The 14,436-nt window shown below is 47.6% G+C and overlaps 1 long non-coding RNA gene across 1 annotated transcript in view; it reads right to left on the bottom strand.

Annotated features, from left to right (window-relative positions):
• Positions 1-14,436, bottom strand: part of LOC110538832 — a 95,483-nt gene that overhangs the window by 2,588 nt on the left and 78,459 nt on the right. The window contains exon 3 of the long non-coding RNA XR_005035626.1: positions 8,958-9,025. This is a non-coding gene — a long non-coding RNA (uncharacterized LOC110538832). The remainder of the gene's footprint in view (positions 1-8,957; positions 9,026-14,436) is intronic.

The raw sequence follows: 14,436 nt of genomic DNA, 5'->3' as shown, positions 1-14,436 counted from the left end.
GATCTGTCAACACGTCTCTCTTCTTTCTGCTCTGTCTGCCCTGAGCTTGATAATACCTGCAGGGAGTCACATTCCAACACTACCTGTCTGACCTGCCTGCCCTGATTCTCTCTCTTTCTCTCTCTCTCCCTTACCTATCCTATCCCTCTCTCACTCCTACCTGGCATACCTCCCCCTCTAACCCTCCATCCACTGTCCCTGACTCTCTCTCACTGTCTCTCTCTCTCTCTCTCTCTCTCTCTCTCCATCCCTTACCCTCATCCCTCTCTCACTCCTACCTGGCATACCTCCCCCTCTAACCCTCCATCCACTGTCCCTGACTCTCTCTCTCCATCTCCCTTACCCTCATCCCTCTCTCACGCCTACCTGGTATACCTCCCCCTCTAACCCTCCATCCACTGTCCCTGACTCTCTCTCTCCATCCCTTACCCTCATCCCTCTCTCACTCCTACCTGGCACACCTCCCCTCTAACCCTCCATCCATTGTCCCTGACTCACTCCCCTCCTCCTCTACCTCTGTGTTGACCTTCCTCCCTCCTCATCTGTCTCCCTCTGTAGGTTTGGCCATCATGTATGTAATCTCTGTGCTTAGGCTGCATGGCAAATGGCTGAACAAAACACAATGCCCAAGGACCAGTCAGTCCTTCCCCTCTCTGAGGGGCCAAAATGTATCTCTCTGTTACAGTATCCAGAGGACTGATTACTGGAATGTGTGCTAGAATAATTATTCAGCAGCTATCGGTTATCTATCTTAAACTTATCCTCTGAGGATAACTTTTATTCCATCAGTGGAGGCTGCTGAGTGGAGGACGGCTCATAATAATGACTGGAATGGAGCGAATGAAATGGCATCAAACCCATGGAAACCAAATGGTGATACCATTCCACCTATTCTGCTCCAGCCATTACCACGAGCCGGTCCTCCCCAATTAAGGTGCCACCAACCTCCTGTGTATGCCATCTATATGGATGTAGGATCTCTGTGGTACCTTGTATCTGTACAGGGTGAACTCTACATGACTCTATGGGGGTTTATTGTCTATTTCCATTGGGCTCCTCCTCCACATAGCCTTTAGATGCTGTGAAACCCTGTGGAGACGGGGCCTTGGTGTTCAGGTTACTGTAAACTTGGTATCGTTTTGGTTCGAAAAAGATACACCTTCAGATGTTAGACATGGAACGGAGGTCTGCTGTTCTCTCTCTTACCAGTCATTTGGATAACAGTTGCAGGATATTTTCTAATTTCCCAGGTTTCTAGGCCTCTTGCCTAGTAGTCATCTCTTCGTTCATTGTTCACATTTGTCTTGTATGTTAACCGTGGGATCTACATGTTTAGAATTATGCTTTGTTAATGTCAGTATTGCCTTATACAGTAATTAAGCTTTATGCCTTGTATGTGAATCCATTCATTTTACAAACTTGCTTTGATATCCATATCTCATGACCATTTCTCGATCTTCGTCAGCTAAACATATAATACTTGATAGCACATGGTTTTGCTGTAGTCAGATGAACATTTTAATGGGCTAAATGCTTAGTCTTATTATGCAATTCCTCAAAATGTTCTTATGAATTAGTTTCCTTATTTATGAAGTTCCTATCTTCTTATGTGGCACTGACATTAGTGACATGCTTGAAAGCAATAAATAAGCTTATGTGACAGGGATGATAGGATTTGGTTATTTGGTTATTTTTCACACATTATAGCCATCAGACTAGCTATATCAAAATCAAAAATGGATAACCAAGGAAAGCGCAATAAGAGTCTGTCTCTGCCGTCGGGGGAATGGCAAGGGAGAGTGGCCGAGTCTGTCTCTGCCGTCGGGGGAATGGCAAGGGAGAGTGGCCGAGTCTGTCTCTGCCATCGGGGGAATGGCAAGGGAGAGTGACGGCGTAAAAATTAAGTGGTCCGACATCAAGGTGGCTGCTAAGAAGAAGGGAGCTGAGAGAACATTCATGTGGACCAGCTGGAGGAGAAGGTGTCGTCCATCATAGAGATGGTGGTAGAGGGACTGCGCGACAGGTAAGTTAGGTAGCTACGTTAGCTCGCTAACGCGTAACGACGTTATAGACAACAACATAGCTAACGACTTTAACATTAGCTAAGTTAGCCAAGTTCTTCTTTGCAAATTGATGAGATAGCGCTAGCTATTTAACACTTCTAGAATATTGTAATATATTGTTAATTACTAGCTAGCTAGATAATGTCTGTTTAATTTGTTTTCTTGCTGTATTTAAATATATTTAAATATAATAGTAGCCAACTGTGTCTGTGGCGCAAGAACACGTTCATGTTTACAAAAGTATCCATTCGTCTCAAGACAAGGATTTAGCTGTCCCTGTTACGGTGCGTGAATGAGGACCCAAAAGCGAATCAACTTAAACAGAGCTTCTTTAATTACCAAACATAGGTAGGCTCAGATGGACCGGCAGATTCCGACAGGACAGGACAAGGTTACAGCAAACATGACGGCAGTCTGGTTCAGGCATGAATGACACGAACAAACAAGAATCCGACAAGGACAGGAGCAGAAACAGAGAGAGATATAGGGACCTAATCAGAGGGAAAAAGGGAACAGGTGGGGAACGGGGTGAATGGGTAGTTAGAGGAGACAAGGGACAGCTGGGGGAAAGCGGGGGAGAAAAGGTAACCTAACACAACCAGCAGAGGGAGACAGGGTGAAGGGAAAGGACAGAGACAAGACAACATGACAGTACATGACAGTACCCCCCCACTCACCGAGCGCCTCCTGGCGCACTCGAGGAGGAAACCTGGCGGCAACGGAGGAAATCATCAATCAGCGCACGGTCCAGCACGTCCCGAGAGGGAACCCAACTCCTCTCCTCAGGACCGTACCCCTCCCAGTCAACTAGGTACTGATGACCACGGCCCCGAGGACGCATGTCCAAGATTTTACGGACCCTGTAGATAGGTGCGCCCTCGACAAGGATGGGGGGGGGGGGGGGGGGGGAAGACGAGCGGGGGCGCGAAGAACGGGCTTAACACAGGAGACATGGAAGACCGGGTGGACGCGACGAAGATATCGCGGAAGAAGAAGTCGCACTGCGACAGGATTAATGACCTGAGAGATACGGAATGGACCAATGAACCGCGGGGTCAACTTGCGAGAAGCCGTCTTAAGGGGAAGGTTCTGAGTGGAGAGCCAAACTCTCTGACCGCGACAATATCTAGGGCTCTTCGTTCTACGCTTATTAGCAGCTCTCACAGTCTGCGCCCTATAACGGCAAAGTGCAGACCTGACCCTCTTCCAGGTGCGCTCGCAACGTTGGACAAAAGCCTGAGCGGAGGGGACGCTGGACTCGGCGAACTGAGATGAGAACAACGGAGGCTGGTACCCGAGGCTACTCTGAAAAGGAGATAGCCCGGTCGCAGACGAAGGAAGCGAGTTGTGGGCGTATTCTGCCCAGGGGAGCTGTTCTGACCAAGACGCAGGGTTGCGAAAAGAAAGACTGCGTAAGATGCGACCAATAGTCTGATTGGCCCGTTCTGCTTGACCGTTAGACTGGGGGTGAAAGCCGGAAGAGAGACTGACGGAAGCCCCAATCAAACGGCAAAACTCCCTCCAAAATTGAGACGTGAATTGCGGACCTCTGTCCGAAACGACGTCTGACGGAAGGCCATGAATTCTGAAAACATTCTCGATGATGATTTGTGCCGTCTCTTTAGCAGAAGGAAGCTTAGCAAGGGGAATGAAATGAGCCGCCTTAGAGAACCTATCGACAACCGTAAGAATAACAGTCTTCCCCGCTGACGAAGGCAGTCCGGTGACAAAATCTAAGGCGATGTGAGACCACGGTCGAGAGGGAATAGGAAGCGGCCTGAGACGGCCGGCAGGAGGAGAGTTACCGGACTTAGTCTGCGCGCAGACCGAACAAGCAGCCACGAAACGACGCGTGTCATGCTCCCGGGTGGGCCACCAGAAACGCTGGCGAATGGAAGCAAGCGTACCCCGAACGCCAGGGTGGCCGGCTAACTTGGCAGAGTGAGCCCACTGAAGAACGGCCAGACGAGTAGGAACGGGAACGAAAAGAAGGTTCCTAGGACAAGCGCGCGGCGACGGAGTTTGAGTGAGTGCTTGCTTTACCTGCCTCTCAATTCCCCAGACAGTCAACCCGACAACACGCCCCTCAGGGAGAATCCCCTCGGGGTCAGTGGAGGCTACTGAAGAACTGAAGAGACGAGACAAAGCATCAGGCTTGGTGTTCTTAGAGCCCGGACGATAAGAAATCACGAACTCGAAACGAGCGAAAAACAGCGCCCAACGCGCCTGACGCGCATTAAGTCGTTTGGCAGAACGGATGTACTCAAGGTTCCTATGGTCAGTCCAAACGACAAAAGGAACGGTCGCCCCCTCCAACCACTGTCGCCATTCGCCTAGGGCTAACCGGATGGCGAGCAGTTCGCGGTTACCCACATCATAGTTACGTTCCGACGGCGACAGGCGATGAGAAAAATACGCGCATGGGTGGACCTTGTCGTCAGAGAGGGAGCGCTGAGAAAGGATGGCTCCCACTCCCACCTCTGACGCGTCAACCTCGACAACGAACTGTCTAGAGACGTCAGGTGTAACAAGGATAGGAGCGGATGTAAAACGATTCTTGAGGAGATCAAAAGCTCCCTGGGCGGAAACGGACCACTTAAAGCACGTCTTGACAGAAGTAAGGGCTGTGAGAGGAGCTGCCACCTGACCGAAATTACGGATGAAACGACGATAGAAGTTCGCGAAGCCGAGAAAGCGCTGCAGCTCGACGCGTGACTTAGGGACGGGCCAATCAATGACAGCTTGGACCTTAGCGGGATCCATCTTAATGCCTTCAGCGGAAATAACAGAACCGAGAAATGTGACGGAGGAGGCATGAAAAGTGCACTTCTCAGCCTTCACAAAAAGACAATTCTCTAAAAGGCGCTGGAGGACACGTCGAACGTGCTGAACATGAATCTGGAGTGACGGTGAAAAAATCAGGATATCGTCAAGGTAAACGAAAACAAAGATGTTCAGCATGTCTCTCAGGACATCATTGACTAATGCCTGAAAGACAGCTGGAGCGTTAGCGAGGCCGAAAGGAAGAACCCGGTATTCAAAGTGCCCTAACGGAGTGTTAAACGCCGTCTTCCACTCGTCCCCCTCCCTGATGCGCACGAGATGGTAAGCGTTACGAAGGTCCAACTTAGTGAAAAACCTGGCTCCCTGCAGGATCTCGAAGGCTGAAGACATAAGAGGAAGCGGATAACGATTCTTCACTGTTATGTCATTCAGCCCTCGATAATCTATGCAGGGGCGCAGAGACCCGTCCTTCTTCTTGACAAAAAAAAACCCCGCTCCGGCGGGAGAGGAGGAGGGGACTATGGTACCGGCGTCAAGAGCTACAGACAAATAATCTTCGAGAGCCTTACGTTCGGGAGCCGACAGAGAGTATAGTCTACCCCGGGGGGGGGTGGTTCCCGGAAGGAGATCAATACTACAATCATACGACCGGTGTGGAGGAAGAGAGGTGGCCCTGGACCGACTGAACACCGTGCGCAGATCGTGATATTCCTCCGGCACCCCTGTCAAATCACCAGGCTCCTCCTGTGAAGAAGAGACAGAGGAAACAGGAGGGATAGCAGACATTAAACATTTCACATGACAAGAGACGTTCCAGGAGAGGATAGAATTACTAGACCAATTAATGGAAGGATTATGACAAACTAGCCAGGGATGGCCCAAAACAACAGGTGTAAAAGGTGAACGAAAAATTAAAAAAGAAATGGTTTCACTATGATTACCAGAAACAGTGAGGGTTAAAGGTAGCGTCTCACGCTGAATCCTGGGGAGAGGACTACCATCCAGGGCGAACAAGGCCGTGGGCTCCTTTAACTGTCTGAGAGGAATGTCATGTTCCCGAGCCCAGGTCTCGTCCATAAAACAGCCCTCCGCCCCAGAGTCTATTAAGGCACTGCAGGAAGCTGACGAACCGGTCCAGCGTAGATGGACCGACAAGGTAGTGCAGGATCTTGAAGGAGAGACAGGAGTAGTAGCGCTCACCAGTAGCCCTCCGCTTACTGACGAGCTCTGGCCTTTTACTGGACATGAAGTGACAAAATGACCAGCGGAACCGCAATAGAGACAGAGGCGGTTGGTGATTCTCCGTTCCCTCTCCTTAGTCGAGATGCGGATACCTCCCAGCTGCATGGGCTCAGCACCCGAGCCGGCAGAGGAAGATGGTAGTGATGCGGAGAGGGAGGCGACGGAGAGCGCAAGCTCCTTTCCACGAGCTCGGTGACGAAGATCAACCCGTCGCTCAATGCGAATAGCGAGTTCAATCAAGGAATCCACGCTGGAAGGAACCTCCCGGGAGAGAATCTCATCCTTTACCTCTGCGCGGAAACCCTCCAGAAGACGAGCGAGCAAGGCCGGCTCGTTCCAGCCACTGGAGACAGCAAGAGTGCGAAACTCAATAGAGTAGTCTGTTATGGATCGATTGCCTTGACATAGGGAAGACAGGGCCCTGGAAGCCTCCTCCCCAAAAACAGATCGATCAAAAACCCGTATCATCTCCTCCTTAAAGTCTTGATACTGGTTAGTACACTCAGCCCTTGCCTCCCAGATTGCCGTGCCCCACTCACGAGCCCGTCCAATAAGGAGAGATATGACGTAGGCGACACGAGCAGTGCTCCTGGAGTAAGTGTTGGGCTGGAGAGAAAACACAATATCACACTGGGTGAGGAACGAGCGGCATTCAGTGGGCTCCCCAGAGTAACACGGCGGGTTATTGATTCTGGGCTCCGGAGATTCGAAAGCCCTGGAAGTGGCCGGTGGATCGAGGCGGAGATGGTGAACCTGTTCTGTGAGGTTGGAGACTTGGGTGGCCAGGGTCTCAACGGCATGTCGAGCAGCAGACAATTCCTGCTTGTGTCTGCCTAGCATCGCTCCCTGGATCTCGACGGCTGAGTGGAGAGGATCCGAAGTCGCTGGGTCCATTCTTGGTCGGATTCTTCTGTTACGGTGCGTGAATGAGGACCCAAAAGCGAATCAACTTAAACAGAGCTTCTTTAATTACCAAACATAGGTAGGCTCAGATGGACCGGCAGATTCCGACAGGACAGGACAAGGTTACAGCAAACATGACGGCAGTCTGGTTCAGGCATGAATGACACAAACAAACAAGAATCCGACAAGGACAGGAGCAGAAACAGAGAGAGATATAGGGACCTAATCAGAGGGAAAAAGGGAACAGGTGGGGAACGGGGTGAATGGGTAGTTAGAGGAGACAAGGGACAGCTGGGGGAAAGCGGGGGAGAAAAGGTAACCTAACACAACCAGCAGAGGGAGACAGGGTGAAGGGAAAGGACAGAGACAAGACAACATGACAGTACATGACAGTCCCAAAGTTAAATACATTTCCAAGAAGAGATCCTAAAACACTATTTTCAAGAATCCCATTTCTCCTTAACTTTTTTCTTAGGAAGAAACTTAGGAAAAACCTTAAGAACATTTCCAATTACTGTATTGAGGAATAGCAACTTTGCTTAACTTTCTTCATAAGTCTATAGTTAAGGAAAAAATGGCAGTTAAGAAGATATTTGTTCTTAAAGGTTTGGTGAATCCGGCCCCTGTACCTTGACGCTGAGCCAGTATTGCAGCAGAATCAGCCTGATAAACCAGGCCTCAACCTGTCTGTGTGTCTGTGGTGCCTGGGCCTGAGGCTGGCCCGTATCTCTCCTTCTATGATTTAGACCATTGATGGCCAACACATCACAGTTGTGAGTACCTGTCTTTCTTGACGTTGTGCGTATTTGGCTGTACATTGGCTGTACATGTTGGTTGAAGCGCTGCCTACGACTCTCCTTATCAGCTCATCAGTACATCTGCCTGTCTACTGGTACTCTGCCATCCACATCCACATCAACACACAGACAAATACAATGCTCCCCTTCACCTTCTCACATAGGGAGGGGGAAGAGAGAGGGAGAGAGAGAAGAGAGGGAGGAGAAAGAGAGAGTGGTGTAGAAAGAAAGAGAGAGAATGAAATAGAGAGAGGTGAGAGAGAGAGGGAGAGGACCAGTAGAGAGAAAGGGAGAGAGAGAGAGAGAGGAGAGAGAGAGAGAGAGAGAGAGACAGACAGAGAAGGGAAGATTCAGACTATGACTCACTCTTATGAGAGAGAGAGTTATTGTTGAGTCAGGGTCAGATCTGGGTGTCCCACCTCCAGCCTAAAAGTGGTGCACTGAGCACGTCCATTCTCTGTGCTTGTCCCTCTACGTCCCACACACACCTCTCATTCAGGCTGCCACAGCGCTACACAGCCCAGATATCAACAGTTCCCTTTGAGCTGGGTGATGCATGGCTCTGAGGTGGCCCATCAGAGCATATCTCCATTCATTCAATACACTGAAAGGATCTGAGACTCCGGCCTGTGGGTTTGAAGTGATATCTCTGTTGTGCCTCGGCCTCTGCATTCTTTACCATACTGTCATGACTAGAGTGAGTTACACAGCGTCGAATGTGTGTGTGTGTGTGTGTGTGTGTGTGTGTGTGTGTGTGTGTGTGTGTGTGTGTGTGTGTGTGTGTGTGCACTCACGTGTGTGTGGAGGAAGCTCACAGTACTGTGTCGATGCTGATGGTGACACCGACCCAGAATACATATGCCACCCTGCCAGATCACAACTCAAATGGCAGCTACAGTACTCATCCACTGGTCACTGTCCTGTTTGATCTAGAGTATGACTGTTAGTAGAAGACTGACTAGATATAATTCCACTGTGAACACTATCTAGTCAGTCCTCTACTAAGTCATACTGTAGATCTACAGTATGACTTAGTAAAGGACTGACTAGATAGAATTCCACTGTGAACACTGATCTACAGTATGACTTAGTAAAGGACTGACTAGATAGAATTCCACTGTGAACACTGGCAATATTTAAATGGATGTGAACTCAGTGTCATTCTTACCTGTTGAATGTCCATCTTCCCAATTCCATCGATGTAGCTTCTGCCTGATGTTAGTTGCTTGGTATCACCTGGAAAACAACAGATTTAACAGTAAGTTGGTGGTCCTGTAAAAGCTGTTATAGACTACACACAAGCACACAGTCATGTTAGCAGGCACACAGTCATGTTAGCAGGCAGAAAGTCATGTTAGCAGGCAGAAAGTCACGTTAGCAGGCAGAAAGTCATGTTAGCAAGTTAGCATGTCTCTAGGCACACAGTCATGTTAGCAGGCACACAGTCATGTTAGAAGGCACACAGTCATGTTAGCAGGCACACAGTCATGTTAGCAGGCAGAAAGTCATGTTAGCAGGCAGAAAGTCATGTTAGCAGGCAGAAAGTCATTTTAGCAGGTTAGCATGTCTCTAGGCACACAGTCATGTTTGCAGGCACACAGTAATGCTGGCAGGTTAGCATGTCTCTAGGCACACAGTCAAGTTGGTATGGAACACAGTCATGTTAGCAGGTTAGCATGTCTCTAGGCACACAGTCATGTTAGCAGGTTAGCATATCTCTAGGCACACAGTCATGTTTGCAGGCACACAGTAATGCTAGCAGGTTAGCATGTCTCTAGGCACACAGTCATGTTAGCAGGTTAGCATGTCTCTAGGCACACAGTCATGTTAGCAGGTACACAGTCATGTTAGCAGGTTAGCATGTCTCTAGGCACACCATTAGTGAATCAGTGAGCGCACCCGTCTCTGAGGAATTTGCCATTGTATAGATTTTACATTGACGACCATTGAAATGCTCGAGTTTTGTTTGCATCTGTCTCTTTTACTAATTCCATGTGTAAATGCTGTTGACGCCGGGGGAAGGAGAAGGGGGGTCAATAGTTCCTGTAGTTTCTCTGGAACATTCCTCTGATTTCCTCCAAGGTTTTATTCTGTGTGTTTTATGCTGTAATCCCTGTGTTAACATGCCTGGTCATGTGTCCCCTCCCTTTCTAACTGCCTGTCTGTATGCCTGACTGTCTGCCTGACTGACTGCCTGCCTGTCTAACTGATGCCCTGACTGCCTGCTTTCCCAGCCTGTCTGCCTGCCTGCATATCTGCCTGCATTACTGTCTGCCTAACTAACTGGGGCATTAGGTAGCCTACTGGTTAGAGTGTTGGCCCAGTAACCGAAAGGTTGCTGGATTGAATCACCGAGCTGACAAGGTAAAAATATGTCGCTCTGCCCCTGAACAAGGCAGTTAACCCACTGTTCCCCGGTAGGCTGTCATTGTAAATAAGAATGTGTTGTTAACTGACTTGCCTAGTTAAATAAAGGTAAAAATATTTATAAAAAAACTGCCTGCCTGGCTCCCTGGCTGTGTTGTTGCAGGGCTCTCTGTGCCCAGCACCATCATGACTCTGCCTTGGCATGGCTCCTGTTCTAGATATCTATTTAGTGAACTACGACTCACACACTATTGATCTAACACATACTGGGGCGGTAGGGTAGCCTAGTGGTTAGAGCGTTGGACTAGTAACCAGAAGGTTTCAAGTTCAAACCCCTGAGCTGACAAGGTACAAATCTGTCGTTCTGCCCCTGAACAGGCAGTTAACCCACAGGCCGTCATTGAAAATAAGAATTTGTTCTTAACTGACTTGCCTAAGTAAATAAATACTGCCTTTATGACTTCACAAAGTTTTGTCAGGCCAAGGTCTCTTCTGGAGTGAAACATTGTGAACTAATAGGAACTAAAGGTTTGTGTTGGATCAAATTAGTGTGTAGGCCTTACTTCACTGTTCCACTATGTTTTGCCCCAATCAATGAAAAGTTTGGCTACTTCGTTTTTTATCCCGTTTATATTCACAAGACCTTTAATAGGACCGGCCCTTTGGAACACGTCCCCAGAATGTCACATTCTTCCATCTTTAAAAGTGTCCCACGTGACAAAGCTTCTGTTTCAGTGCATCACAAGGTTGGCATTTCATGGAGACTGAAACAAGATGTTCCATTCTACCATTTCACAACTAGTCGATGTGCTCATATTATAAGGATATCGGGTTACTGCAAGCCTTGGAAATGAGACATACAGGTCTCTTTAAAAGACCAGTGGTTTCTGGACGAAAGCAGCTCTCTACCATTGAGAAGTCAGGCCTGGCCACGCCCCGCCCCAAACAGAGGTTGTCTCCGTTTCAGAGTTTCGCCGGACCAGACCGGTTACCTCGGCAACAAATGCACTGTTTCCAAGTGACACAAAGCCTTGAGTTAAGAACCTCCTTTAAACTGTCTAAGCTCTGAGAGTTGAGGGCTGGAAAACAGAAAATAACAGGACGACGGGGAGAGAAACTCAATTCTAGCCATATTGCTTCCCAGAGTTTCACGAGATGACATGGTTAAACCATTCAGTCTTTCGCTCCTTTTTAAAACACCTTTAAGATTTTTCGTGCTGGCATAGGGTACTGCTCTTAGGTGCATGCCAGTCTGCTTTTTCCACTCAGTAAATAGCTTTCTAAAATTGTATTTTTCTTACTTCTGTAGACAAATGAGTTGACATAAAGAATAGGCCTTTAAAGTTAGCACTGTTGGTAGATAGGCCAATGGGTGAGGTAATGGGGGGGGGGGGGGGGGGGGGGGGGGCAGGGGGTAAGGAGAAGAGGGTGAGGGGATGGGGGTTGAGGCGACATGAAATTATTCAAATGTCTGAAGGTAGAAACTCTGCCTTCTCGGCGTGCCCGGGGGGAGCAAATCAAGTGCACTATAAGCCTACATCTGGCCAATCAAATGGCTCAGATTACCATGTCTACAGTAGGCTAACGTAGCAGGTGTAAAAGAAAACTACAGCAAAGTTGATACTGTGAGATTTCTTAACTTTAAAAACCACGACTAGAGAGAGACTGTCAACAAATACAGCAGTGAGTGAGTTCATGTTTAAGTTTTTACTCAGCACTGTCAACACTTTGTATTTAATACTTTCAGAAATGCGCATTCTCTGTACTTCCACTAACGCTACAACCAGCACTGCAGCTGTAATGAAGGAGTAGGAAAGTGTATCGGCATGCTTGTGTTGTTATTATATATTTCACATTCTCTGGTCATTGGAGTAACAACATGAATTGATGGATGAGGCAGAAATAATGCGGTACGACTCGAGTTTCGCCGAAGACGGTGTCCCTTTTTGGTCAGTGTCCGTGGAGGAAAGGGAGAGCGGAGAGATGTTGAGAGTTGGACCCTCAGTCTGCTGCTCTCTCCATCCGCTGAGACTGACCATCAGATGCAGGCACCATCAGCCCAGTAAAATAATAACAGATAATGAACGTATGCTCACTCAGCTGTACCTGACAAGTAGTATTACAACGGATCTATTACCTGTGTGATCATATAGCCTACCTCAAATGTTGAAATATCAGTTTTAAATGGTCTGAGAAGAACAACAATGCATTGGCAGGTCAATTCAAGCAAAGCCAATACGTGGTGATAATGTATTGGGCCTATAGCCGACTGCACAAACCTCATTACTACAGTACTGTTTTGAATAGGTTAGTGTTGCATAGGCTTTCCTCTTATAAAGTCATGTGAAAAATCTGAACGGTAGATCTCGACTTGCATTTTGACTCAGAAACTGACCTAGACTCAAAAAAGGTTGCACTACCCTATGTACCCTCTTGACAAAAGTAGTTGACTATAAAGGGAATAGGGTGCCAGCATAGAGAAAGATAGAGGCCTCTAGTGGCCAAAAAGCTGTATTAGCAGGGGTAGTGCCATTGAGGGCTTCCACCATTTTAATGTAGTCAACTGGGTAGGACTTCATTGGCTGATCTCTCCTGGTGACGCTGTTGGAGTCATGTCCAACCGGGTCATCAGGAGGGATCAGCCAATCGTGAAGAAGAAAATGGAAAACTTAAAAATGTGCTCACAGGCGTCATAATTGGGATGCTTTCTGTATCGTTCTCTATGGGTGCCATTTGGGATCCACACAGGATGTTCAAAGGATTGGATCTCTACATTCCTCTCCCCAGAATTGGAACCAGAGGATGATTTCAATGGTTTGATATATTTCTGGTGGACCATTAGTTCAAAATAAAGCTCTGATTCAAAGGGATGTGTAAACCACTGAACGAGTATCAGAGTCCTGCAGCCCAAACTCTTTTCCAGATGTGTGGTTGTCAGCTGATTTGCTGTGCTTTCACGTTCACGTAACTTTCCCAAATAAAGCTGCTTTGAAACCCCAAGAGCAACAACAGTAAAGAGCAATAGTTACACCCTCGTTCCAACCACACAACAACAAACTGAAACACCTTTACAAACATGAACCTCTCACCCTCGTTCCAACCACACAATAACAAACTGAAACACCTTTACAAACATGAACCTCTCACCCTCGTTCCAACCACACAACAACAAACTGAAACACCTTTACAAACATGAACCTCTCACCCTCGTTCCAACCACACAACAACAAACTGAAACACCTTTACAAACATGAACCTCTCACCCTCGTTCCAACCACACAACAACAAACTGAAACACCTTTACAAACATGAACCTCTCACCCTCGTTCCAAACACACAACAACAAACTGAAACACCTTTACAAACATGAACCTCTCACCCTCGTTCCAACCACACAACAACAAACTGAAACACCTTTACAAACATGAACCTCTCACCCTCGTTCCAACCACACAACAACAAACTGAAACACCTTTACAAACATGAACCTCTCACCCTCGTTCCAACCACACAATAACAAACTGAAACACCTTTACAAACATGAACCTCTCACCCTCGTTCCAACCACACAATAACAAACTGAAACACATTTACAAACATGAACCTCTCACCCTCGTTCCAACCACACAACAACAAACTGAAACACCTTTACAAACATGAACCTCTCACCCTCGTTCCAACCACACAATAACAAACTGAAACACCTTTACAAACATGAACCTCTCACCCTCGTTCCAACCACACAATAACAAACTGAAACACCTTTACAAACATGAACCTCTCACCCTCGTTCCAACCACACAACAACAAACTGAAACACCTTTACAAACATGAACCTCTCACCCTCGTTCCAACCACACAACAACAAACTGAAACACATTTACAAACATGAACCTCTCACTCTCGTTCCAACCACACAACAACAAACTGAAACACCTTTACAAACATGAACCTCTCACCCTCGTTCCAACCACACAATAACAAACTGAAACACCTTTACAAACATGAACCTCTCACCCTCGTTCCAACCACACAACAACAAACTGAAACACATTTACAAACATGAACCTCTCTACCGGTTTACAGCCAACCAACACACACACACATCAGTACACAAGACACAAACAGGGACAAAAGGGGAGAAATCCATAATCCACAAACACATGCACCTGAAAGCACGCGCACACAACTCAGGGACACTGGTTCAAATTGTGCCAGAGTCCCGTTAAACCAGTCATGTGAAACAACCCACTCTTTTCAGCAAATCAGATTAAATCTCT

This window comes from Oncorhynchus mykiss, chromosome 13 (genome assembly GCF_013265735.2).
Source record: "Oncorhynchus mykiss isolate Arlee chromosome 13, USDA_OmykA_1.1, whole genome shotgun sequence".
Classification (NCBI taxonomy): Eukaryota; Metazoa; Chordata; class Actinopteri; order Salmoniformes; family Salmonidae; genus Oncorhynchus; species Oncorhynchus mykiss.
This window is presented reverse-complemented; position numbering and strand designations above follow the sequence as displayed.